Source organism: Cyanistes caeruleus, chromosome 20 (assembly GCF_971803275.1).
Source record: "Cyanistes caeruleus chromosome 20, bCyaCae1.hap1.1, whole genome shotgun sequence".
NCBI classification, from domain to species: Eukaryota; Metazoa; Chordata; class Aves; order Passeriformes; family Paridae; genus Cyanistes; species Cyanistes caeruleus.
In genome coordinates, this window is record NC_141720.1 from 10,193,290 (window position 1) to 10,219,028 (window position 25,739).

A 25,739-nucleotide genomic window follows, 5' to 3' on the forward strand; every position below is an offset into this window, starting at 1 on the left:
TTAGAGAGAAATGTCACTCTCCTCTGACGTCCAGTGAAGTCAAACTACACAGTGGCATGTTGACAAGAAATGATTCTTTTTCTTGAGTGCTGAAGAATTTGTTTCTGTCTTTCAACAGAGGTGAACACAAGTCCAGTTTGTGTAATGCATCTTACAGGCTGACAGAACTAGAATATGCTTTGTGGTTTATGAGTTTAAGAACATTAAAAGAAGCTGAAGAGAGTTCTTTTAATGTAACCAAGTAGAAAAGATGACAAAAAAAAAAGGAGTCACAAAGGAGCAAATGAGGTGCCAAAAGCAGGAATAGATAAATATAGAACATTCAGCTTTGTGTTTCACAGTGTTGGGCTGACCGACCTGTTTGCTTTCTGGATGATTTCTTACATCTGCTGATATCGAGGTTTCTAATACCTCTCACAGCAAGGTAACAGGGGTGCTCCCGCCATTTGTGCTGTACTTAGCAGTGGTGGCAAACATTGATTTAATTTGTAACTTATCTCAAAATTTTCCCCTAAATAAATTTTTCATGAAAAAACCTCAATTTTTCTCTGAACTTCTTGAGTGACAAGAGCACAGGTGATCATCTAGAGGAGAAAGTGTCAACTGCCATATTTCTTCCAATGGGGCAAAAGTCCTTCTCTAGTCCTTGTTTGGCTTGTACTTGTTTGAAGCACTGTTGGACACTTGGTTTGCTTGTGCCAGGAGAGGTGGTGTGGAGGTGACCTGGAGTCAGAGATCCTCGGCCAGACCCTTCTGGAAAGCTGCTTTGCAGGAAGGCCAGTCAAGGGTTGGAGGGGATCAGATCACAGGCAGCGATTCTTTTTGGGGCACTGAAGTGCAGATGAGAGCAGGGGCATGACCTCAGCAGGGGACTGTGGCTGCTGGGAGCACAGTCCTGCCCTCATCATCTCTGCTGTGCCCTCCCATGACAGTCACAGGCTCAACTGGGAGCCCATCTTCTGCCACAGGAGGTGCAGAGGGAGGGGAGTGCAGGAGATGGTGCACTAGGTGACAGGAGTCCTGCTGCTGTAAAAAGGACTCCAAGCATTTGGAGACTACTTGGTGATACACAGACTGTGCAGTGGCAAGTGGGCTAAAAAAAACGACTAGGCTAAATAGCTCACTGGAAATAGGCTAAAATATCACACAACTGTGTGATCTCCAGAAAATATATCAAACCTCCACGGTGTTACTCAAGCTCTGGCCTAGGATGTTTCAGCTGATGCTTCTGTTTGCAGGAATGACAGCTAGCAGGCCCTCCCAAAACTGTTGAGAAACCTAGTTAGCAGGAGTTAGAAAAAAAAAAAGCCACCAAGCTGTGGTGTGCTGCAGGCTAATGACATGAGGCCTGGCCCTCCAAGTGATCTGCTAGCAGATGATGGATGGATGTGCACCTCACTCAGCAGCACCACCAGCTTTGCTCCATTCTTGAATATCTGTCAAGATGTTAAGTGGATGACTGCAATCAACAGTGAAATAAGACCTGTGTAATCTGATGTTCCACTTAGAAAAGAAAACAGAATTCCTACCACCTAATATGAGACTACACCAGCCAGCACACAAAGGTCTTTTGAGCTGGCCAGGTATCTGATAAAATCTTTACACCTCATTATCACTTGTAATTTAGAGATACGGGTACAGCTGTATCTACAAACAGGGCATGATGACATTTCCAGGGATTTTTTATCTGTGTCCCTTTCCAGTGAATAGCTCTTCCTTCATACATATGCTTTTCTATGACTTTTAATGTGTTCTTTTATTCAGATTTTATCTGGCTGAGAAGGGAGGGCTGCCTGTTATGTCCTTTGACAATTTATGAAAAATTTTGTAGATTAGCAAAGAAAGCAACCTTCTACTGCTCTGTGAGGGGAAGTTTGGATTTGGTGAGTTCCATTTAGTCAAGTTGTTTTCTAGAAGGCAGCAAGGAACGTAACGTTTACTGGTAAAATCATGGCAAAGATTATTATGGAAGGTATTGAAAAACACATGGAGTAAAATGCAGTCATCAGTCATAGCTAGCACAGCTTCATGAGGGGAAAGTCCTGCTTGTCAAACTTGATTTCCTTCTAAAACAGGATAGCCCACCTAGATGACCAAGGGAATCCAGCAGATGTAATCTGTTGGGACCTCAGCAAAGGTTTGATACACTCATATTATGCTTCTGGACAAACTGTCCATCTCACAGCTGGATAACCATGTGATGTGATGGGTGAGCAACTGGCTCATGGATCAAGTACAGAGTTACAGTGCCTGGGGTGACATGAGGCTGACATCACTGGAGGGGTTCTGTGGGGCTCCATCCTTGGCTCTTCAACATCTTCATTAATGGCCTGGACACAGGACTCAAAAACAATACTAAATTTGGTGATGACACTAAATTGGCAGGAACAGCCAACTCCCTTGAGGGCAGAAGGCCCTGCAGACACATCTCAGCAACTCAGAGAGGGGAAGTCTTATGAGGACCAGATGAGGACACTTTGTTTGGAGAAGGAGGATGAGGTCAGACCTGGTTGTGGGCTTTAGCATCCTCATGAGGGGAAGCGAGGGGCAGGTACCAATCTCTTTGCTCTCTTGACCAGTGACAGGACTCAAGAGACAAGTGGAAATCTAAATTTAACTGGAAATAGTTCTTGAAATACATATTTTTGTCATATAAAAGGAAAACTCTTGACCGTACAATTATCTAAGATGTTCTATTTGTTGTTAGTATCTCTGGATAATAGAAAAAAAGATGAAGACTGTTTAAAGAGAAAAGGTAAGAAGGTAGAAAGAGGGGAAAGGATGAAGGAAAGGAGCAAGGTGAGAGAACAGGCTAGACAGGCCCAGGTAGTGATTAATGAAGATGTGGAATTTCCCAGGCACTGAGGCAGCAACTTGCCAAAGTCTGGAGTGGGGCTCCGATGGCGCTGCAGGTCTGAGAAGGGAGACCAGGTCTGGTGGAAGCTTATGGCACTTGTCTGCTGTTCTGCTTTTGGTCTCCCAGCATGATCTGTCACCTCTCTGGGCTGAAAATAGTCTGTGTCCCATCTCAGGCAGTGCTGTACAATGTACCATGAAACTGCTTAAAGCTGTAGAAAATTGTTCATGCAACAGAACAGAGCCCCTTGAAAAATTAGCTAAGGCCTCATGATGTCTTTCTGTGTCCTTTCTGACTCCCATTCATGGGAGCATCACTTCACACAGAAGAGTTGAGCTCCATGTGGCTGCTCCCTGGGATCCTGGAATACTGAAAGATTTCTCTGAAACTCAGCCCAAACGCTGCCCTGGGACCTGCAGCTCCTCAGCAAAACTCAGACCTGTGTCCTGGTCAGGGGGAGCCCAGAGGAAACAGACTGTTTCGCAGCAAAAGGAAAGCCAGTTTCTAACACTCCCATGGTCTGTATTATGGCAGGTTCTGAGTCCCTGTCTAGGTCATCAGTAGGTTCTGCCTTCAGGATAATGCTCAGCCATGAACCCTGAAACACCTGGTGGCTCTGAGTCTCCCTTATTTTAGTACATGCAGATGAAACCCCCATATATAAATAAAGTTTCCCTGATTTAGCAATGCCAGTGTGCACAGTATACAAATAAATAAGTTCCAGGCAAAAAATACAGGGACTCCTATGGGAAAAGACAATTACAGAATTTCATACTTTCTGGGAGAATGAAAGGTCATTGAGCCTTTCTCAGGGCAACAGGAAAGAGCAGCAGAAATTATTTTTATCTGACAAATAAATTACCTAGGTAGGAATACCTGGGTAATGGTGGATCATCTAAAGAAGGAGAGATGGGGAGAGAAGACATGAGATGTGGCTGCTGTTCCCATGGCTGCTTTAGCTGCAGAAGGAGCATAAAAATGCTCAAACTCAGAGAAAGGGCTCCACACCACTGAAAGGCAGCATAAGAGGTGCTTGAGCCCTTCTGAAAGGAGGGGGAGCCTATGGTTGTGTTGATAGACTTAAGCCCTTTCCAGCCTCTCTGCAGCTGGGTAAATCTCCCTAGGATTGGGCTGGCTAACAGAAATATTGGCATTCCTCAGCGCTGGGTGAGAGAGTACAACTGATTCATTTCTTTGCTCTGCAGAGTAACTCTCAGCAGCTTCTTTTTAACTGAAAGGATCAAAGTCCCTAAATGAGAATGTGGTGAACTTGATACTTCTTCACAAGCCCAACAGACATGGACAATATACGTTCTGTAACCAAAACCTTTTGGGGTTTGTGTAATACAATACTCTTTCTGTAACCCCCACCCTTCCCTCCATCCTCTTGACCCTGATGAAGCTAAGGGACTGGACAGTAGAAAAACATGTCAAGCATGAAAAGCAGCAACTTGAGGGCAAACATGACCCCTCCACTGCTAGTTACTGAACTTCTGAAAGTGCATCAAGCAAGCAGAATCAGCTAAAAAGGGAGGCCGGGGACACCTCATGTTGTGCAAGATGGGAGGTGAGGTCTTTGCTCTTTAGAACTAAAGTGTTTTGTTTTAATCATGGGGAGAGCTGCTGGCTTGGCACTGTGTGAAATAGATTTAGAAATCCTGAGGAAGGAGGAATTTCTCAAAACAGTAAGAAAAACAAAAGTCAGCAACAGGGAAGAATTGGCCAGCATTTTTACCACAGGAAATGTGGAGGATACTGAAAAGAGAAAATTAATGGCACTGGGAGTATGATCCTGTTAACCGTTATTGTTGACACCTCATCATTTCCAGACTAAAATGCCAGCTAAGGCCATGTTTCACTTCACACTATCTTAGGCCATTTTTGTCTTACCCAGAGAAAAAGAGACTCCATAATAAAATGGAACACGTCATGAGAAACTCCTTTGTGTGTGCAGTCAGCTCAGCAGTCAGAACACGGCTGCAGCAATCCTCTGCTTGATTGCACCAAATATTGTGCTGCATTTTATTTTCTGAGGTGGAATAAATGTTCCACTCAGAGGAGTGGAAAATGCTAGCTATACCTATTTTAAACACCAGAGTAATGCTTTATAGCCCATAGAGGGATAATTACAAAGTACAAAATCACAGATTTTATAGCACATTTTCCCGGGAGTGCAGTTAGGAGAACAGCATGTGTCATGTAGCCAATTTAGATAATGATTCTGATAAAGATAAACTGTATTGTTTATAATAAGTAATTGGGCTGACAAAGGCCCAGAAGACACAGAGGAGTACGGGAGTTGCAGCCCTGGACCATGGGCATTGGCTCCTGCCTGCCTGGCTCAGAACCGCAGGACTGGTCACTTCCTCAGGAACAGCAAATGGACTAAAAATGGCTCAAAAGTTTTCCATGGCTGAGATCCCAAGGTGGTGGCTCCTGCGAGGGTCTGTGCTGGTGAGGGATGCACTTAGGGGAGATGGAGCAGCTGTACACGGAGACCCAAGACCTCGGCACCCAGAAGTCTGAAAACAGGGAAGGAAAGCCTTGGCTTCCTTGCTCCCAAGGAAATCCTAGGTCTTGTTCAGAGCTCAACCATGAAGAATACTGGCCTGGTAAATATACAGTGGCACTTTACCACAGGTAGAAGATTACTTGTTGAGTAGATTATCTCTCCTGAGATAAGGCAAAATCCTTCAGATGCAGTGGAGTATCTTGCCAGGCCTATTAGCACATGACAAGATGCAGTTTGGGTCCAGTGAACCTCTATCAATCACAAGATGAAGTAAATCCCTAATTATCATTTAATTGCTGCCTTCAGCTTGAGCTGCCCTTCTTCACAGCTTTCTGAATCCATTGGAGATTAGGTTGTACTAAAATGAGAACCGTAAAGGGCCTGGCAAAGGTGTGAAATTCCCTGGGTAACTGAATTAATGGCAGCAGGTTCTGCAGCTGGGGGGGTTCTGCTCTCTGCAGACAGAATGAGTGAGGGCGAGGGCTTTAATGGGGAATTGGAGCCGATAGCTCTCAGCCATTTGTTCACAAGAAAGAATGACATAGAATGTGCTAGTTCGGCCAGGCTCAAGGGAACAAAGAAAATACCACTCACAAACGTTTGTTTTTATGCTAATTTTGTGGAATTATGTTGTGAACTATTTTGTTAAATAAGAAAAAGTAGTAATATGTTTGTGCAGGGAGGTACAAGTAGCAGAATATGAGCATGGGTAACTGTTTTTTTCTGGCTACTTTGAAGTGGATTGACATACAAATTTGGGATATTTGGGCTCCAGTTTAGCTTTTAAGTCAGGCTCATTGTTGATCTGTTTTCATATGCGCTGCATGGCAGGCGTGTTTTCTAAGTAAATTGCAGCATCAGAACAGTTTCTCATGATGAAACTGACATCAGTAGGACACTTGTCTATACTATGTAACTTTGCAACATCAAATCCAATTTCAAAGATAATTACAGGCCATTAGTGCCTGACACAGAGTTTAATAACAGAGTATATATTGTGGTGATCTTCGGAAATGCATAAATAAATAAGTAAATACACGATGTAGAGTTGTCTGGCTTTAAAAATGAGCTCTTAAAACTGGTATTGCCTGAGAAGCAGGCGTAGTTGGAACTGGTCACTTAACCTCATTAGATGAAAGGCAGAGCACTATAAATCCATCATTTTACTAGTCTGCCTGGCAAGTAAATGCTCCTCTTCCCAAACAATATTGTTTGCAGTGCCCTGGAACAAGGTGAGCTGGGCAGACATAATACCTGGGAGCATGGGTGCCACATTATGAAACAATAAAGCCCTGCTCCTCTTGGGTAACATGCTAATCAAGCTGTAGCATTGTCTTAGCAGTGTTAAACATAAGCAGGGCACTGGATGGCTCTAGTTGACTCCGTTCAGCTCTCCTTTTGCAATCATTAGGGGTTTTAAGTGTCTCATTGTGTTGTTTGCCTGCACAAAACTGGTTTGTGGCTTGGCACAAAGAACATCCTTGAAGAGGGCAATGATCTGAACACCATGTGCACTGAAGAGATTCTCAAATTAGGATCAAAACAAAAAGTAAGTGTTACATAGTGACTCTGGCAGGTAAAAATACCAGAAGACTTCTGATTATTTAACTTGTAATGGATCACGTCAAATTCTGCTTGTTCCTGGGAAAGCAAAGGTGAGCCAGCAGTCCTGAGACTGGTGCACTCTAGCTGCCTGGGCCAGGGAGGGGGTGTGTATCCTCTGAGCTGCTCCCATGAGCTGCTCTGTGCCCACAGTGTAACCACACAAACACAGGGGTTCAGACCCCCTCAGTATGCCTTAAGACTTGCTATATTGCTGTAGAAAGTTATGCTGTAATGAATCAGAAGCTCTTTGCCTCAGCTCTCTCTTTGAGCACTGTGATCCCTTCTAAGCAGGGGGACCTGATGGCTTGTGTCCTGGTTTAGGAGTCACCCTAGGATAGCTTGGTACCCCAAAGCACTCACTGCAGCTACAGCACGGCCCATCGTGCCCAAACTTTGGGTTTGGCCCTTGACTGACACTTGGGGAAGTGTAGCTGCAGCACTCAAAATCCTTCCCTGGGGAATAATTTTATCCACACAGCAAGAGGTCCTAACTGAGTGAAGCCAAGCCACCCCTGGCACATGCAGCAGAAGCTGTGACTCCAGAAGGACCTAAAGGTTTCCTGCTCCCTGCCCCATGGAAGGAGCCAGCCCAGTCCTGTAGCCAGCCCGGACAGGGTGGGCTGCTGTGCCCAGGGCTCGGTCCCAGGGAAGCACCTTCCCCCACACCAGGCAGTTTGTCTGAGCTGTGGAAGGATCAGGCTCAGCTGAACACTCAGGGCATTTCCTGCTGCTGTTGTCCTATCTGGACATTACTTTCTGCCCTGACTTCATCAGCTCTCCCCCAGCAGACTTCATGGCCGAAGATGGCCCTGCCTGCCTGCCCCTGGGCTGGCTGGCTGGGATTCCCTTGTGGTCATATTCAGCTGGAGCTTGCTGTGGATAAGAATAAATCCACAAATTATAAATAAGGGGTTAGGATTTTGCCCTTTTTAGACTAATCTTTATTGCTAGACTGAAGACTTGTGTAAGTTTAAGGTAGAAGGACTGGATCAATATTTAGGAAAATTGTAGGCCTATTTAGGACTTCAGTTAAAACAGAGATTTATTTTAGCTTTAGCTACAGCATCTCAAGAACTTGTATAAAATATTGTCCTTTTTTATGAACATAAACCATACAGCGTATATCCGGACTACTAATTCAGAAAATATTTGTCTTTTAAATGCTCATTTTCTTTTCATAACAGGCTTCTTGAAAGATCTTGAAAGAGAGAATATAAAATTAATCATTAAAGGAAAATAAGAAAAGCTGTGAAAGGTCCTTCTACATTTCAGGGCTCAAGGCAGTGGCCATGGATCCTCTTGCAGGCCCATCACTGTTAGAAGCAGAGCTGGACAAGTGATTAATTGCAGCATAGGTATTAACATTGCAAGGTACCTTTGAACCTGTTTAGGTGTTAAATAGTGGGCTTAGGTCAAGCTTAGTGTGAAGCCAGAGTAACAAACATGACTCATTGACTGAATTGCAGAGTAGATTTTTTTTTCCTATATTCTCTTTGGTGTCTCAGGTGGGGAAAATTATGCTTGTAAGACCAAAATGTGATTAGAAGTGGAGCTCTGTTTGCTTTGCAGCTATTAAGATGTAAAACTGAAAAACATTTTTTAATTTGTCCATTCCTTGTGCTATTTTTTCCACTCCAGCTCCTTTATACTTTTTTTTTTTTATTATTGTTTATTTCTCAAGGATTCTGATGAAAATTTTTCTTAACTCACAGAATTTTTTCATCGTACGAAAAATAATTTCTTTCACTTGGAGCTTGCTTTGTTTACAACCACAATTTCTCATATTTTTCCTCAATAATAAAATAAATAGACCATAATGGGGAATAAAGAGTTTACATTCCTAATGGAAAGAATACATCTGTGGAGATGAGTTTCATTAAACTCTTAACTGAAACAGTGACTTTAGAATTGATTCCATCTTTAGCCAGTGCTCTACAGAAAACTGTTTTTGGGAAGTATTCTTTATTTAAGATTAGCAAAAAACATGGAAGAAGGCTTCCTCGCTCTCTTTTGCTGCTCTGGGTCAACATCCCAACCTCTTGATTAGATTTGGAGCCTACTAATTAGATATAATTCATTACCTGCAAGAATGAGATCAGAAATCAGGAGCTGCTTTTCCGAATAAGGCGATCCTTCCCCTCATCCATCATGGCTGTTAGTAACCAATTTAAAGACAGACAAATGCATAACCAGCATTATTACCTTGTCATAAATAGTTAGGGAGAAAGACCTGGAATAACCTGGCATTATAAATGGTTTTTATCACATTATTTTGCAGTTATTTGTCAGCCACTTTGCGTAAGATAAATGTAGAACAATAATCAGATTCTAAAACAGAGCAGTGAACAAGGTTTTGCTAATTGTGAAACCTCTTCTGCTGGCAGAATTCTGTCATGGGGCACAGTTTATAAATTTCCTTTTGGAGAAATTGCACTGAGCGCATCTCCACGTTTGGACTTGAAAGTCTAATGGACAAAAAAATAGGAAAAGAGGTCTCGTCCCCTCCTTCAAACATAGTGAGATGACAGCAGCTGGCATCATGGCTTGTGTCCCTGTAGGACTGTTGAGCGAAGGGACAGGTTCCTCAGCTCATGTGGGTTCCTAATGTGTACAGATCCTGATGCAGGGTGCTCCATCCTCCACGGAAAGGAGCCTTGCACCAAGATGGAAGGGATGCTTCTGCCATGGGAGGTTCTCAGAAGGGCAGACAGGTTCCTTGGGTTGGGATTTTGGTGATCACAAGTGTCTGATAGCAAGAAGTACATGACTGCTAGTACATATTGCTAGTTGCAATAAGATTATATGGAGATGAGAGTGGCCAGTGTCCACAGCACTGACCACATGATGCCTCTGGAGCACTGCATTCTCATCCTCCCTGGGGTGGAGGGCATGGAGAACTGAGCTGCAGTGCCCCCCTCTCACCAGTGCCTGGGGTTTTCCCTGTGACTGAAGGAAACCACGATCTGTATCCAGGTTTTAAAGAGGCATGCTGAAGGGAATATAAAGGCAACGTTCTGCAATATAAATCCAAAACAGTTCTCTCAGCTCTATTTACATTTAGATAATTAGTGACATCAAATTGAAATCCCTACTACGGAGAATAGCATCAGGCCGTGACTTATGCCAGGGTTTTAAGGATCATGGGAACCCTTCTTAAAATTAGGAGACTTCAAACATGGAGGAAGGTTTCAAGCTTGCCAAGGGAGGCCTGAACACCCAAATCAATGGGCACCTTTCTGTGGGAAGAGATATAGAACTTGAGAGTGGGGAGCTTGCACTAAGGGCGAGTGTTCCCATGTGTGAGGGGAACAAGGTCTTCAGAGATATTTCCTTCTGATAATAAAAATATTGAATATGATTTATATAAAGCATTTAGGGAAACAGTTTTAAAAGCAACAGAATTACTAGTGGGGTTGAGATTACAGAGAACACCTCCTCTGGTGTCAGAGGATACGGAGCTACTCAGCAGTGGTGCAGTACTAAAATGCAGACAGAAGTCACAAAATCATCAGATCTGATTAACTGTAAATCCAGGTTTTTATTACACTCCCCCATAGGTAGAGAAGGACAATAACTTGATTTTGATCTCAGCTGCAGCACAAGTAAGATCTGAGAGGAAGATAATTACTAAATTATTTACCTTATATAGTGCTGTCACTGAAAAACAATCATGTTTGAAGTGCCATGTCAGTGCAGCTGGCCTCAGAAAGAAATACTGAAGGTGTGTTTACTGTCTGGGGTTTCTGTTCGTTTTCCTAAAGCCATGTCTAATTGAAAGTGTTGATATAATTGCAACTTAAGGCAAAATGTAGGAGAAATAGGGACACTTGCAAGTGACAGGCCTTTAGAACTTGAATTGTCCTTCCATCATCTCAAAGCTTAAGCTGTCACTAGACAAGGTAGAGCAGGGTTATTTTCCTTTCTATTGACATTTCAGTGAAAGTTTTGGGCCCTGTACCAGCACACTGTTATGTTTCCTGGCTCGGCTGCGAGGTGGCTGCCAGCGTGTCAGCATCCAGGCTCTGTCCTGCTGCAGCCTCTGGGAGCACAACCAAAGCCACAGCGCTTCCCCGGAGCCTGCTCCGGGCAGCACTGTGGTCCAGCTTGGCACGCAGTGTATTTCCAAACCAATACATTCTGAAAGGCAAAGAAATGGTTCCACCTGATTCTTGTATCCCAGGATCACATTAAAGGGCTGATCAATTGCAGCTTTTAGACAAATTTTCAAATTTTTTTTTTTTTTCTGGTTCTTGCAGTTTAGGTGGCTGTAACAGGAGAAGCAGTGACAAACTGTTGGCATTAATGTACTGAGCATAATGAACACCAGCCATACAGCACATGGTGCTTGTCTGCTTATTGGTGAATTTAACTCACTTTAATTGCAGTGTTACTTAACATGATGGAGAAGTAGCCCTCAGAGGGATCATTTGAGGGACAAATAATGTATTTGTGTAAAATTAAAAAAAATAAACCAAACAACTAGGAGATAGTACTACTAGCTGTAGTAAATTGTAGTTTAATAATTATTACATAGATAGTACTTGGCTTAAGGTTAAAAAAGAGGCACTTCTGGAAAACAGGATGAAAGCTTGCCTGGAGCACAGCCATGGGGACTGTCTTTTGCAAGCTGCACTGGTGGCGAGACATTCAGCGAAGCACCTGGGAATAAATTGAGTCTGCTGGGAGGGGAAAGTATCTACCCCTGGGGCATGTCAATGAAAATAGAAGGTGACAATAAGCCCAAGGCCTGCTTGGCCATATCACATGGGTCTCCTGATTCTATTGAAGGTATTGCACAGCAACCTGCCCTCTGAGCATATCTGACACCTGGGAGGTTTTCTGTGCAAGTGGGAGGTGTAGGACCTTTACCCCCTGGAACAGAGCTGGTGCCGTAGGCAGTGAGACACTGGTGGTGTTAGAACCTCCTTATGTCTGTCATTTGTACCCTGAACATTAAATATCTTTCTCATTATTCATCCCACCACACTAGAAACAGCTGGTCTTCAAGGGAAATTACCTAATGAATCAACAATAAGGCTATTGTGTAGGCGTGACATTTCTGATAATAAATTACTGCTTTCAGGAGGTTGACCACACTTGTCAGGGTTTTGTGAGTTACAAATTCAGCTGCCTTGTCTTATGCTGTTTTACATAACTGACAGTGTAAAACCTTGGCATTTGATTGTAAGTTATTCCCTCAGCTTCTAGATCTCTATCATAAAATTTCTTTCTTCATTCAGAATAATCTTTGAGCATTTCCAACTCATACATTGAAATTATTTTAATTTGGTTTGTTTTGATTATATTTATTGTGTCACATATATCTTGGACTTAAATATTCATTTAAATATTTTTAACTAGAAATGTAAACAGGCTATAAATGTAAGGATTGCATTTTTTTAATTATTTTTTCATTTAGATAAAATATGTCTTTGCATATTTCTTTTATGTTTACACTTGAAGAAATACTTTTTCCTAAACCCATGCTATGAAGGAAGATCTAAATATTGCCTTACCAGCTTTCAAAAAATACCTGGATGTAGCTAATTAGTGTAGAAGTGCTTGGCCCATATGAAGTTTGCTTCAAGGATAAATATTTTAAAGCATGCTTCTTTTTTCACGTGCAAGTGTTGTTTGCCTTTTACTTTGTGTATGCAGGGATGTGACTGGTTAGTGATGAAAAGCAGAAGTCTTTGCTCCCTCTTAGCTGAATGCAAATGGCACTGAAATTCAGGTGATATCTGCACCAAACTGTGTATTTATCTCTGCGGAATTCTGTGGAACCAGTTCTTTAGCTTTTAAAACTGTAAGTCTTTTCATAAGTAGCCAGCAAGGAGAGAAGGACAGGAGTTCCATTTTCTGCCAGATTTCTTGGGGCAAAATGCATTCTTGCAAATGTGAATGAAGCCTGTGAAGGTGTGGCAGGCTGGAGAGGAAGTTGGTATTCTTATGCAAGGAGTTGTGGAAGCTAAAAATGAGATCTAAGACAGTGAATACATGTTCTAGCAAGTATACTGGGCTTCAGGTGCTCCCAGTTTCTTTGTTGTACTCATTACACTATTGTTACATGTTTTTTTCACTGGTAGTTGATATCTTAATATCTGGACAGTGCTGCTGCATCGCCTCTCACTGGATGCGCTCTTATTCAATGCAGCAGGGCCTTTTAAGGTTTGTATGAGGCTCACTTAGATATCAGTGGATTACAATTTTTAAATAACAATTCAGATTTTCAACAGGAAGAGACTAAGCAAAACCTTGTACATCCAAGAAGTATCTTCTGACACTCCTGTCTGAGAGCAAAAAAAAGCAGCATTGCCCAGTGTGAGCAGGCCTTTTGGAGATGGCTCCATGTCTGATGTGGCGCCAGGATCCTTCTGCCTGAGGTGTTCTAGAAAGGCCAGGTGCAAGTGGAGCAAGGCTAAGAATTATTGCCCTGTGCCTGCCCTTCAGCCCCCTAAAGCTCAAAAGTCCCTGGGGAACCTGTCCTTTGGGAGGATTGCCCAGCACCTTGGACACCTTCAGAGGTGCCTGGAGACAGAACCTTCTGCCATGATCCCAATGACCCTGGCCTGAGGCTGGGGCTGAGTCTTCCACAGATTTCTTTGCCTTCCTGTGTTGCACCCTACGTGAAGTGCTCCCAGGTGCTCTGAGCAGTCACTCCTCCCCAGCTGTGGGGGCAGGCACACGTGGCAGTGCCAGCAGCCGAGCCTTTCCCTGCAGGAAACCTCTGCCTCCACTGGCTCCTTGTTTGGCAGCAGGTGTGAGGAGACCTCCTGTGGCTGCAGGCCTCAGCTGGGTGCCCTCCAGGGACAGAGACCCTTTGTCCCCCAGCTTCAGGGCTGTGTCCGTGTGGGTCTGTGCCCCCCAGGCGGGGTTTGGGGCAGGGACCTCGTCTTTGCCCCGCCACGCTGCCAGATGAGCCAGAGCTGAACTGAAGAGGGAGAGGGGAGATACTGTGACCTTTCAGCATAATATCTTGGTATCGGTTATTTAATTGTGTGTTTTAACCATGCTGATGGTGATGAGTTAGTGTGGACTAACTGGTTAGTTGTGGATATGTTCTGTTTATAAAACAATACCTGTAATCAGGTCAGGTACGCTGGGCAGCCAAAGGCAAGCACACAGGCAGGAGCAGCTCCAGAGCCTGCAGTGCTGCCACCCCTTGGAGAGGGCATTTTCCACTGCCTCCTGTCTTTGCTGCATCGACCTTTGCTCCTGTTCCCTGCTACCCTGAGGAGGCCTTGTTTCCCCAAATGTCCTTTTGGGGACATTTCAACTGCTCATGGCCCCCAGAGCCCAGTGGATGAGGACAGCCCTGTGAAGTCACCAGTCCACATGGCCAGCTGTGTAGCACAGCACCGTTTGGAGGGCTCGAGGAGGTGGGCTTGTCACAGCTCGAGTGAGGTCACTGAGGCTGTTGAGAACAGCAGCAGCATCCTCTCCAGCCTGCTTTGGTTTGGTTGGAGGTCACCGGTATCTAGCCAGGGTCTTGCACTTCAGATGAAGGCCATTCACTTATGATGCAGAGATAGGATGAATGAAAAAAGGAGTGGAAAAAGAATTTTAAATCATACAACCAAAGACTGTTCCTACACTGGTTTTGGGTTGGACTATATTGTCCCAGAAAATTTAGTTAGATGTTAGTGATAATCAAGACCGTCTGAATTCTATATATTTTTTTCTCTAAATAGCATAGTTTCAAGGGATCCTCTGTTGAAAGCAAGTGCCTGCTGTGCTCTTTCCTTTTCCAAATAATGGAAATTCATCTGAACCAAACAAAGGTGTTATAATGGTGTCACATTGTCATTTCATTTTTCTCAGCATCCTTCTGATAAAGACATGTTGTATTCAGCAGCATACAGACATAAGAGCAGTTCTGTGTCTAAAATCTGGCTTTGCAGTGTAAGGCCTGTTGAGTTTCCATGGAAATGACCACAAATTCCTCCCCAGCTCTTCAAAGTGAAAGACATATTTGTTTTGCTGGTGCAACTTTGTAGCACAAAAGCTCTCTCTCCTTTTTCACGTAACACCTGCTAATCTGAGCCTGGGCCCTTTGAAGCCTCCTGCTGATCAGAAATTCAAATACATTTTTGCATGCTAATCTCGGTGGTAATCTAGAGCTTGTGTCTTTCACGTTGTGTCTGTGACAACAGTTTTCTTTATGAATCACCAGAAGTGTTGGCCCTGATTGCTGTCCATGGGAGGATGAGCTGATAGGGCTGTCAGCAGGTTGGATGTCCATTCTCTCAAGACACAGCCTGGACAGAGCTATCAGATCAAGGCTTTTTAACCATCCACTCGCCCTTTGTGAAGAGAAGGGGGCAGGGGGGAGAGGGGGAAGGGCTTCCACAGATCTGGTTAGTGGTGCTCTGTGTGTAGCTGTCTGGCTGTGCAGGGCACCCAGGCTGTGATGGACAGAGCATGGCACTGGCCTGTGCCTGTGGCTGTGCCTGTAGCTGTGCCTGTGGCTGGCACTGGGCTGTGGCTGTGCCTGTGGCTGGCACTGGGCTTCTGTGGCTGTGCCTGTGGCTGGCACTGGGCTTCTGTGGCTGTTGCTCAAGAAAGGACAGTGGCTGCAGAGCCAAACAAGTGTTAGCTGCAGTGCTTTTCTTGTCATCTTATGGGTAGACACATACAATGCAGAATCCACAGCCTGCATGGAAGTGCTTCTGCAGCCGAGGTGCTGCATCCTCATTGCTGAAGTGCTGTGGGTGCTCTGCTGAACCAGGGGCTGGTGCCATACCTGGAACCCTTGCCTGTCCTTTGTCCTTCCTCCATGCCACACAGCCCTGGTCCTCAGCACTGGCATGTGCACGAAGAACCTGGCTGTCCAGGGAAGGGGGTCCTAAAGCTGCCAGAGGTCCCATCCTGATGCTGCTGGTGCTGTGGGGTGGTTTGACTGTCCAAGGGACTGTGAAGGCCTGATGCTCCTTAGCCTGTGGCTGGAGATGGAGCTGTGGTGCTCCAAGAATGCTTAGCAGCATCTCAGTATTTGCATCACTAGTAAAGAACTCAAATGGTTTGCCCTTGAGGTACTGCAGCAAGTCCATGATCAACCTGTGTCTTGCAAAGCACATTAAATCCCCAGGTATCCCATCCCCAAACCTTCTCTTAGGTCATTTTCCAGTGGTGCTGTGTCCAGCCAGTGCCTGTGCTGGCAGTCCAGTGCCTCCTGCTGATATACTCACAGGCCACATAGTTCCTGCTGCACTCTGAAGGCTTAAAATAAAAGGGTTTGAGTTTCACTGCAGCTCACACTTAGGCAAGCCTCTGAGACATGGCTGCTTTAAAGGAGTCAGTCCTTGCAGGGCCTTTGTTTGTTTAAAATAACCTTTTTTTCCACTACTTAAAAAACCAAAGAGGCTTTCCTAGTTAATTCCTCAATAAATCTGTGAGTAGATATGATTTTCCTCTTGGAGGAGATGAACAGTTTTCCCACTTTTACAAGATGGGATCTCTATTCAACACTTGCAAAGCTCAGCCCTGCCATCTTTTCTTCAGCCTAATCCCCCCAGCTACAGAGCTGGGTTTCCCCAAGCGCTGGTTGGGAGCTGAGTCGGGCAGCTCTTCCTCTTTACTATGAATTTTATAAAATCTGAACTTCTGGAAAAATCCTTGTTTATGAAAGCTCACAGCACATTTTAGGGAGGAATGCAGACTTGCTGTTTCATACAAAATCACCAGCAAAATATTTGAAAGAAGGTTTTGTGCTCATTGTCTGCTGCATCTCCCTGCTATTCATACTCTATTCTATTCAAATTTTCTTCCTTTCTTTAACGGGAAGAGTCTGAGTGCACAAAGGGGCTGTGGTTTCTGCAAGCAGATAATATAACCATGTAATATAAACATGGCAATGATTTCCTTAGGCCCTGTGATCCATCAGGCATGTTGAGAGCAGTTGGCAAGGGTCTGGGAAGTTCCCACTGCTACACAGCAGCTACAGATAAGATGCCTTTCTGCCTTGGTCAGCTGCAGGATCCACACCCCTGGCGCTGGAAAGGTTCATTCCATCCCCTCTCCTGGAAGGGAAAACCTCTGCCTTTGAAGTCACGTGCCCCCAGCTCTCAGAGCTGACTGATGCAGCAACATCAGTAATTTACCAAAGTCGGGGGCAGGGGGGGGAAGAAAGCTGCAGCATAAATCTCAGTTTGGCTTTATTCTTTTACCTTAGGTTATATGTCTTTAAAGGAAAAATGCTGACAACATGCTTGCTCACAAAAAGCCTTTTGAGCTAGTGCCAAGAATTTGCTCAAACTCAGCTGGGACCTAAGAGCAGTACCGAATTCTACTTTGTTGCTTAATCTTAATTTTCTGGGGCTGAGAAGATGTTGAGTATGCCTCCTGTCTCCTGCTCAGAGGCTGGGTAAGAACCTGCTTTTGTCCTTTGGAGCAGGAGGTCACTGGTGTCTGACGTGGTGAGAAACTGCTGTGGTTCTATGTTTGCTCTTTCTATCACTTACTCTTCAATTTAGAAAGTTTAAAACAATATTATTTGGACTGAAATAGCACAGCCAGGCAACAAGGGGTTCCCTGTGCACTCCCAGCTAGCCCTGGCATGCTGCTGCAGTGATACTGTTGGCTGGTTTAGTGTTCAAGATAGGTCCTGGTGACTAGCTCATCATGAAGTTTTCAAGCATAATTAATCAGAGGGGGCAACTTTTTGATGAGTCGTACCTGTCTAAGGGGAGCTGACTGCACACATTTTTTCTTCTCTCAGCAATCTTAATGCCTCCTCTAATCACTGGACAATGACTACTTGTGTCTGCAAGCAGCTATTCATGATTTTGGTAGAGGTCCTCCTAGAAGGGAATGAAGATGTGGGACTTTGTATCACCATGGTTCCCACCTGAGCGAGCACTACTGCAAGAGCAGATGGAGGAGCCACTCCTGCTCCTGAGCTCCAGAAGTACCCTGGTCAGTATTGCTGCATTTGCACACTGGCCTGAAGTACCAGTTTCAACTCTACAAAGTATGAACAGCAGCTTAATGACCTGTACAAATCTTTTCTAAGAATTACTGCCTACCCTTTGAAGTGCAGAGAGCAAAGGGCCTGGAATTACTGAGGAGTTTAGGGTATGAATCCCAGGGAACCTCCTGACAGAGTTTTTTTCCTGGAACTAGGGGAGGCAGTGAATGTGTTGTGTTCCCAGAGATGTCATGTCCTGCCATAGAACACAGAAATTGTTTTCTTCCTTACTGATGGCTCTTCTAGCTGCCTTACTTGTACCTATCAGATGTGATGTCTTCTTTTCCACTGAAGCTGATAGGTCAAGTCTTGTGTCCAAATCTTGATGCTTTCATTTAAAAAAAAAAGAATGTAAAAAAAAATCTATTTCTAACCTTTTTATTACAAAATTCATTCTGTATAATATTGTGAAACTCCACAACTGCAGTAGTGATAGCAACATGCCTATTTTTGCTTCCTGTCCTGCATCATGCACTGGTGCTGTAGCTCCTTAAGAGAATGTAGGAAAAGTTCTTAAACCTTGGTGGCCTCTGTGATCTTCTCTCTTGCTATGTATAGTCGATTAGGGCTCAATCATGTGATATAATGATAGTTCCCCCCACAGTTTATTGATTCCAGTGGGAATGAAGGGCATTCAGCACCTCACATAAGCAGACCCTTCATGTCTGTCTTGCTGCTCCTTACAGAATATGAGCAGTAAGGCTGAGCACTCCTCGATTTTCTTATTCAGACTCATTTCAAGCTCCAGCTCAGACTGGAGATTTGCTGAGTAAATAGTCTCAACAATAATCTCAGCCTGATTCCAACTAATTAAATCCTGTACAAACATCCCTCTCTGGGCCAATATAGCAAAAGACAATGAAAACACAGAGAACCAGACATAGCTTTCCTCCAGATTTTGCTCGGCCCTTTAATCCTGTATCTTTTGAAAGATAGTAACGTCCATAAGATGAGGGGTCAGCCTTCCTGCCCTTAGCATCAAGCAGTGGAATTTTTCAATAATGAACAGCTGGGTCACCAGCAACACAAAAGCTGCTGTAATATCCTGTAGGCTTACGGGGCACAACAGAAATCCCAAAGCAAATCATGATGTACACAGAAAGGGACCGTCCTTTTCTATTAAGGAGACCACTTCAAACCAGTCTCAACACCACCTTTTCTCCAGCTTTTCGAAGGAGAGATTATCCCCTGCGTATATTTAATCACACATTACAGGGTAGCTTTGATTGCCTTTTTAGAGTCAGAGAAGTTAAAGAACGTAGTTTGAAGGTTCTTATTATCAGTGCTCCATCCGCGTGCTCTCAGCCAAGATGTGTTTACAAACAAGGGTTGGGAAGGGGGTGGGGGAAGCAGGAATGCTGCCCTGGGCCCACGGCTGGGCTTGGCACTGCTTTCACAGGGTTGGTTGTATAACCCTCACTCCAGCTACGTGTGGTGAGCACCATTGGAGGGGGAAGCAGGGGGGTTGCATTTGTGGTTTAATTTTTATGAAACCCTGTGGAATTCATCTCCTTTTCCAAGGAAAGAAGTTATCTTGTAGGGGGTTTCCTACACAGTAAAGAAAAGGGTAGACCAGCGTAACATGAACAAAAACTAAATGCTATAAAGACTTTTTAATGTATTGCTAAAGTCAGTCTGAGATGTGAGCAAGATATGCTGGAGATTCCTGATTAAAAGCAGTTTGTGTCAAGGAAGTTACCACTTGCAGTATGTAGAACATCTGACAGTGATTAACTGGAGCTAGCTATTAGATTTTCCTAAAGAAACAATACTTAAACATATCTCCACAAGTATGAAACACTTTATGTACTGTATCTGGTACACCTCATTTAAATTGACTTAGATGGAACAGACACACTAAGTCTAACTAGTAGGTTATTAAGAATATAAACCTGGTGCCCAAGAATTTACAATCAGTTATATGGGAGGTATCCTGACTTTCCTACTTTTCCCAGGGCTTTCATTTACTAAGCATATGCTGTAAAGATGTCACATTTACAGCAAGGGACATGTTTAGGATGTTTCTTACAAACAGTTTTAAGTTACATACCTGTAGCAAATGCATCTTGCTATGCTGCAGTCTGCTGTTACAAAGTCTGCTGTGAGCTCAGGAAAACATGGGTGAAAGAAAGAATATATACACTGGTACAAATGCATTCATAACCTAGTTTTTCAGTTTCTTTATTAGTGCTTGTGAATTTCTTGATAGAAAAATGACATAAAATTGTTTTCTATGGGAAGATTAACTTTTCAGCTCTGTTGGAGCACTTAGAGGTTGGAGAAATATGGTTTAAATTAAACATATAATACTTCTAATTGTGGGGAATTACAAAAATAAGAGCTTGGAGATTCATCCAGCCTGAAGTGTTTGGTAGTTGCAAATAAACTGTGCATAATATGTAGTGACCATTTCCCTAAGAAATGCCTTTCTGTTTCCTTCTGCTTTTTGGATCAGGAGGCTGCTGGTTACTGTGGGGCTGTGCTTGCACATAGGTGCTGCTCTAATTCACGTTCTACATTGCAGGGGAGGAACAGATGAGTCCAAAAACTTGGAATTCAGCATTTCAGTAGGCCTTTAATTATGGATTTCCCTACTATTTGTGAGATGAGTGGTGGGAATTACTGAAATACTACAGTGTTATGAGCCCAATTAGAAGCACTGCTTTAGAGTGTGGGATTTGTACAAAGAGTGTTTCTGCCTCTTTACTGTTTGTCACTTACACTGGAAGGTTTTTAAAAACAATTGCACTTCTATTAGCAGCCACAGGAGTTCTGCTCTCCAGGCTGGCTCCTAAAGTCCCAACCTACCTCACTCTCTATCTATACAGGGTCAAATCAGGAATTGCACTGAGATTCTCCAGAGCAGAAGAATGCTGAGGGTCAGTGTTTAGTAGGTGGGAAATCATGGAAACAGTGCTCTGGGGGCTGAGAGGTAATTTACGGTTAAGTCCAAACTCCTCTAATTTGCATAACACCAAGCCTAATAAAATATTCATAGTAGCTTCTCTCACTTTCAAACGATTTAAAATAGACAAAAATTAAATTGGAAAATACTGCTTAAAAATAAGAGGAAAAATTTGAAGACAATGTCTTCAAATATTTTCCTGCTTTCAATTTAATGATATTTTTCAGAGTTACAGAATTATTTGCAAAGTTACTGCCTTGTGCACAAAACTGTGCAGTTTCATTTTTTTCACGGGAATCACAAAAACTGCTGGAATTCCAAGATGTGGGTGAGGTGGAAGATGGACTTTAGAGGATGTAGCGTGTGTGCTTCATGGGCAGGCAGAAATGGTGGCACTATGAGAAATGACAGCTTGAAAGGTAGTTGTTTTTCTCAGAGTTGGATTCAACTGAAATGACCAGAGCCAGAGTTGGCCCTTATCCAAGGGCTCATTACTGGAGTTCTGTGATAGTCGTGGCCAACGCATTCTGTGAGGGATCAGAGCCTGGAACGTGGAGAGCAGGAGAAGCCACCAAAGTAAATGACACCCCTGGGCTCGCTGCTGGGCCCTGGGTATTTTTGTCCTGTGCAGGTTCTGCCCTTTGGCAGCTGATGACCAAAGCAGCTCTTGCCAAGTGAGGCAAAGCCAGGGGTTCTTAGTGCCTGAGATGGGGCATGGTCGTGGGGCAGCTCCTCCTGCACTGACTCACAAAGACATGAACTTTTCTTGACCGGTCTGGAAGTTTCTTACTGGCGACTATTACACACTCTCTTGATATTTCAACATCTGGCTAGTCTTGTGTTTGGAAAATGCTGATTTCTGCTTTGTCATTAACTACGAAACCTGCACAGTCTTTCTCCCAGTTCTGACGGAATTTGGAAATAAAAATTAATGTATATTTTCCAAATGAGATTGCAACTCCAGTGGTTCAACCCACTGGTCATCTCACTTAGATGTGTGTCTTAAAGTGGAAGGGGAACTGATTGTGTTTGTTCTTAGCATTTTTGTGCCAAATGATTTTGTTTGTATTGATTTACTCATGTGAAAGCATGAGATTTCAGTTAAGCTTATAAATTTGGTCAATGGTAAAATTTAATCGCATTAGCAAACATAGGTTTTCATGACCAAAAGAATTGACACCTGACCTGTCCCTCTCCTTGCTGCTGTCAAGTTACATTTATTTTTTTGTAAGAAAACACGAAGTGGAGTTGCTAATGGTGCAGGATTGCTCTCATCTGCTTACCTGTATGAACAGTGCAAATGGCTGCAGCAGGCACATACCTGGAAACTGCTTCTCAAAGCCCCCCAGGCCCCTGGAAGTGTGATTGTCCTCACCCACAAGGGTGAGTGAAAGCAATTTTGTCACTGGTGCTTCCTTTATGCAAAAGAAATCATATCACACTGTGCCAGTATAAAACACACTCCTGACAAGGAGACATTAAACCAAAGCCCACATTTGGGGTGCAGAGGCTGCCAGCTGCAATCAGATGACAGATATTTTTGTTAGGAAATAATATCTTCCTCTGATTTCCTGACAGGTTGAATATAAAGCATAAAACAATGGACAATGATGAAATCCAGAAGAATTACCTCTGTGTATTCTGGAAGAGAGTAAATAAGTACCTCTATGCTGTCCAGGTACACCAGGCACTGTTTGGACAGCTGCACTGCCCATTCAAAGGTGTTGCTTGCCAATGGCTTGGCAGTACGAATGCCAGGTTCATATAAAATCATACAGCTCCATAGACATGGCCACAATAATAAACCCAACACAGCAGAAAGGTTGGATTTTCCAGTGCATACCAACTACTGATGTAGAACATGCTCCAGTGAGGATTACTTGAAAAACTGCATTTAGTGCTGCAATAATACTAAAAGGTCACTTTGGATCACGTTTGCAAAAGGTCAGAGCTGGTGGAGATAACAGCCTGTGCACACAGAGCAGAAGGTGGTGGGCTCATTTTAGCTCCATCTGCAGTCACAGCTGAAAACCAGTCAGGATCAGACATGGAAAAAAGTTTCTTCCATTTTGACTGATGCTACAGTAGAGAAGGAGCTTCTCACATAGTAAGGGATGACTTTGAGCTTGGTAAAAATCTTAAAAAAAGGCAGAAGCATTTTTAAATGCACCATTCTGTATTCCCAAGATATAGTGGTGTGAATGCATGTTTCCAAAGAGTTTTTGGCAGAAGAGTTCAGTAGAATATTGTTTCATGTGACATAGCATGATGTATGTAACACACAATGTAAAAGCATGCTTTTCAGCTTGGAATCTGTCATATGAATCTCATATGCACAGGGAATTTTTGTCTTCAGTTTGATGGAATGTTTTCCAGCATGAAATGGTGGGAGAATTGTTTGGTGCAGGGGATACTGCATTCTCTAAAGTCAGTTTTTTGGAATTTGGGAAACGCATGCCTCACGAGTTGCTGCTCTCCTGCAGCCACTTTGCAGCCCCACCAACAGCTGACAAACCTCAAGCCAAGGATAGGGAAGTTTGTACCCAGTATTGCCTCTCCAGCTGTTCTCAACAAGTTGTGTTGGGAATATTGCAAGCTTATTATGAGCATCACAGCTTTTTGCTTTAGAAGAAACATACTCTTGGAGAGGCTCCCGTCATTGAAATGGTCACAGGAGGAATTGGCATCTTTGTACATATTAGCTGTCTGTCCAGCAGACAGTGGGAGCAGTGAGTGGTGGAGGCTGTGGGACTGGGGATCCCACCTGAGAAACTTCAAGTTGTCATCACCATCTCACAGTCCAGCCTCCCCAGTTCTGATGTACATTGTCTGTGATCTCCTCCAGCATAGCTCAGGGGAAGGGAATTCTGTTGTGGTAGATCTACATTGTGTTGAATGATTCTGCTGGCAATTTTTATTTGTAACAGGGCATGGTCCAGAGGGGCCCTGTAAAGTAAGTGAGGCCTGTCCCTGTGAAACAGGTAAATGAAGGTCTTTGCCTAATGAATTTCTATTCATTTTAAGCATGGTGCATCCTTCTTTCTCCAAATTTTCTGGTATCAGTTGAGAGACACAACAAATGTCATTTACCTTTGAAAACACAATGTCAGTACACGTAGAGGCTCCCAAATGCTTCAGTGAAGGAAGGCAGCATATATTCATGGCTGGAGTCTGCCCTTAAATCTGATCCCATTCTCTGTGGGCCCCTAACTCCATCATGGTGACCCCTGCTCTCTAAGGTAGAACATAAAGCAGCAACTGACAGTAGTTCCTGCAGCTGCTGGGACATGCCAGGGCCCTTCTGGGCACACAAGGGCATTCAGCCCCATTTGTTGGGAGTCTCTGAAGGAGGCAAAATGACCAGTGTCTGTGGAAATGAATGGGCTTTTCATGCTGATGATTTCATTTCTGGATGGACACAACACTTCCAGCCGTGGCAATTCATCATCCTGGCTGCATGCAAGTGGAGGGCAGCCAGCCCTTTGCACTGATGCTCAGAGCAGACACTGAAGATAAAGCGTGGGACTCAGACAGAGCTTTCCAAATATTTGACAGAGAACTGCCAGGGAAGCACAGCACTATTCCTATTTCTAGGCTGCCAGCCGTGTCTAGTAAATTTTCCCAGAGAATCGCTGCTGTCTTCGACATGGCTCCAATATTGCACTTTCTTAACCCCCTGGTTCTGCTCAGGATTTACCTTTGCCTTTGAGGCAGCTCAGTGTTGCTAAGCAAAACACAGTCATTGTGTGTCTGGCATGTTTGGGGCACTGGTGCTGCTGTGCACACTCAAACCAGCCCCAGGACTAGACTGGGGGCTGCTCTGCCCCTTTGTTCAAACGAGGCAGAGGCTCCAAGGAGGCACTGCCAGACTGTGCTGGAGTTTCCAGGGTGGGAGAAGGGCTCTTTAGGCACGAGGCGAACTGTGGGGCAGCCCTAAGCTGCAGCTCGTGGTTAGGAGCTCAGTGGGCACTGGCCAGCGTGAGGAGGTGGCAGCTCCAGCTGCCCCTGCCATCCTGTCCTGGCACACAGCTGCCCATGGTACGTGGCCACCACCAAGGGCTGGTTCCTCACCTTCTGTGGGGAATGGGGCAGGTATGGACACAGACCAGCCATCTCAACTTTACAAGGTGTCTGGATGGAATATTGATGGATTTGGGCCTCAGAGTGACTAATTAGCATGCAGGGTTCCTCAAAAGGGTTAACATGGGATCTTTTTAATTGTCAAAAGAGTTGCAGGCTATTAGGGTTGGCATATTCTTCAATAATCTGTTTTATTTTTACCTGCTGGGAGCTTAATTAAAAAACAAAGAGGCTCAATTTAAAGCCCATTACTATGCTAATTTTGTAAGAACTGGGCGGTGATTAAGAAGCTTTAAAAAGAGGAGTTTAGTTTGCTCTAGGGAATGGGTTGGAGGCAGGTTTTATTTCGTTTCATTAGCTAGCTACAATTATTTATAAACTAAATGGAAATGATATTAAAGAGTAATGAAAAAACCAGCATCTATGTATTATTGAACAGCAGAACTTTTTTTAATTTAGCATCGAAGTGTGCAGAGCCTTTATTACTGCAACTCACAGTTAACACAGCTAAATGCAGTTGTTAAATATAAGAGGCTTTTAAAATATGCTCATAAATACAGAGCTGTCTGGTTTGCTTTTCTTGTAGATCACTAGAGTAAGTTTATAAAGATATCAATGTGACAATAAAGATGAACCACTGTCTCTTTAAAAAAAAATAATTCTGGGGTTTTATATAGGAAAATTTCTTAACAGAATAAATTACAAAGACTTACTCTTTTTGTATTATGTATGTAATGTTGTATAATCTAACAGCACTGCAAACCTTCTACTGCCTTTTGCTTGTCATGTGAGCCCGAAATAATACCTGCAATTC

The 25,739-nt window shown here is 43.7% G+C and overlaps 1 protein-coding gene and 1 long non-coding RNA gene across 2 annotated transcripts in view; both read left to right on the plus strand.

Moving 5' to 3' along the window:
• The window catches only part of LMX1B (LIM homeobox transcription factor 1 beta), an 84,478-nt gene that overhangs the window by 39,048 nt on the left and 19,691 nt on the right, over positions 1-25,739 (plus strand). The gene's annotated exons all lie outside the window — the stretch shown is intronic.
• LOC147649746 (uncharacterized) lies at positions 12,068-19,630 on the plus strand. The gene is made up of 3 exons (XR_015278169.1): positions 12,068-12,158; positions 17,146-17,337; positions 17,692-19,630. It is a non-coding gene; the product is annotated as an uncharacterized LOC147649746 (long non-coding RNA).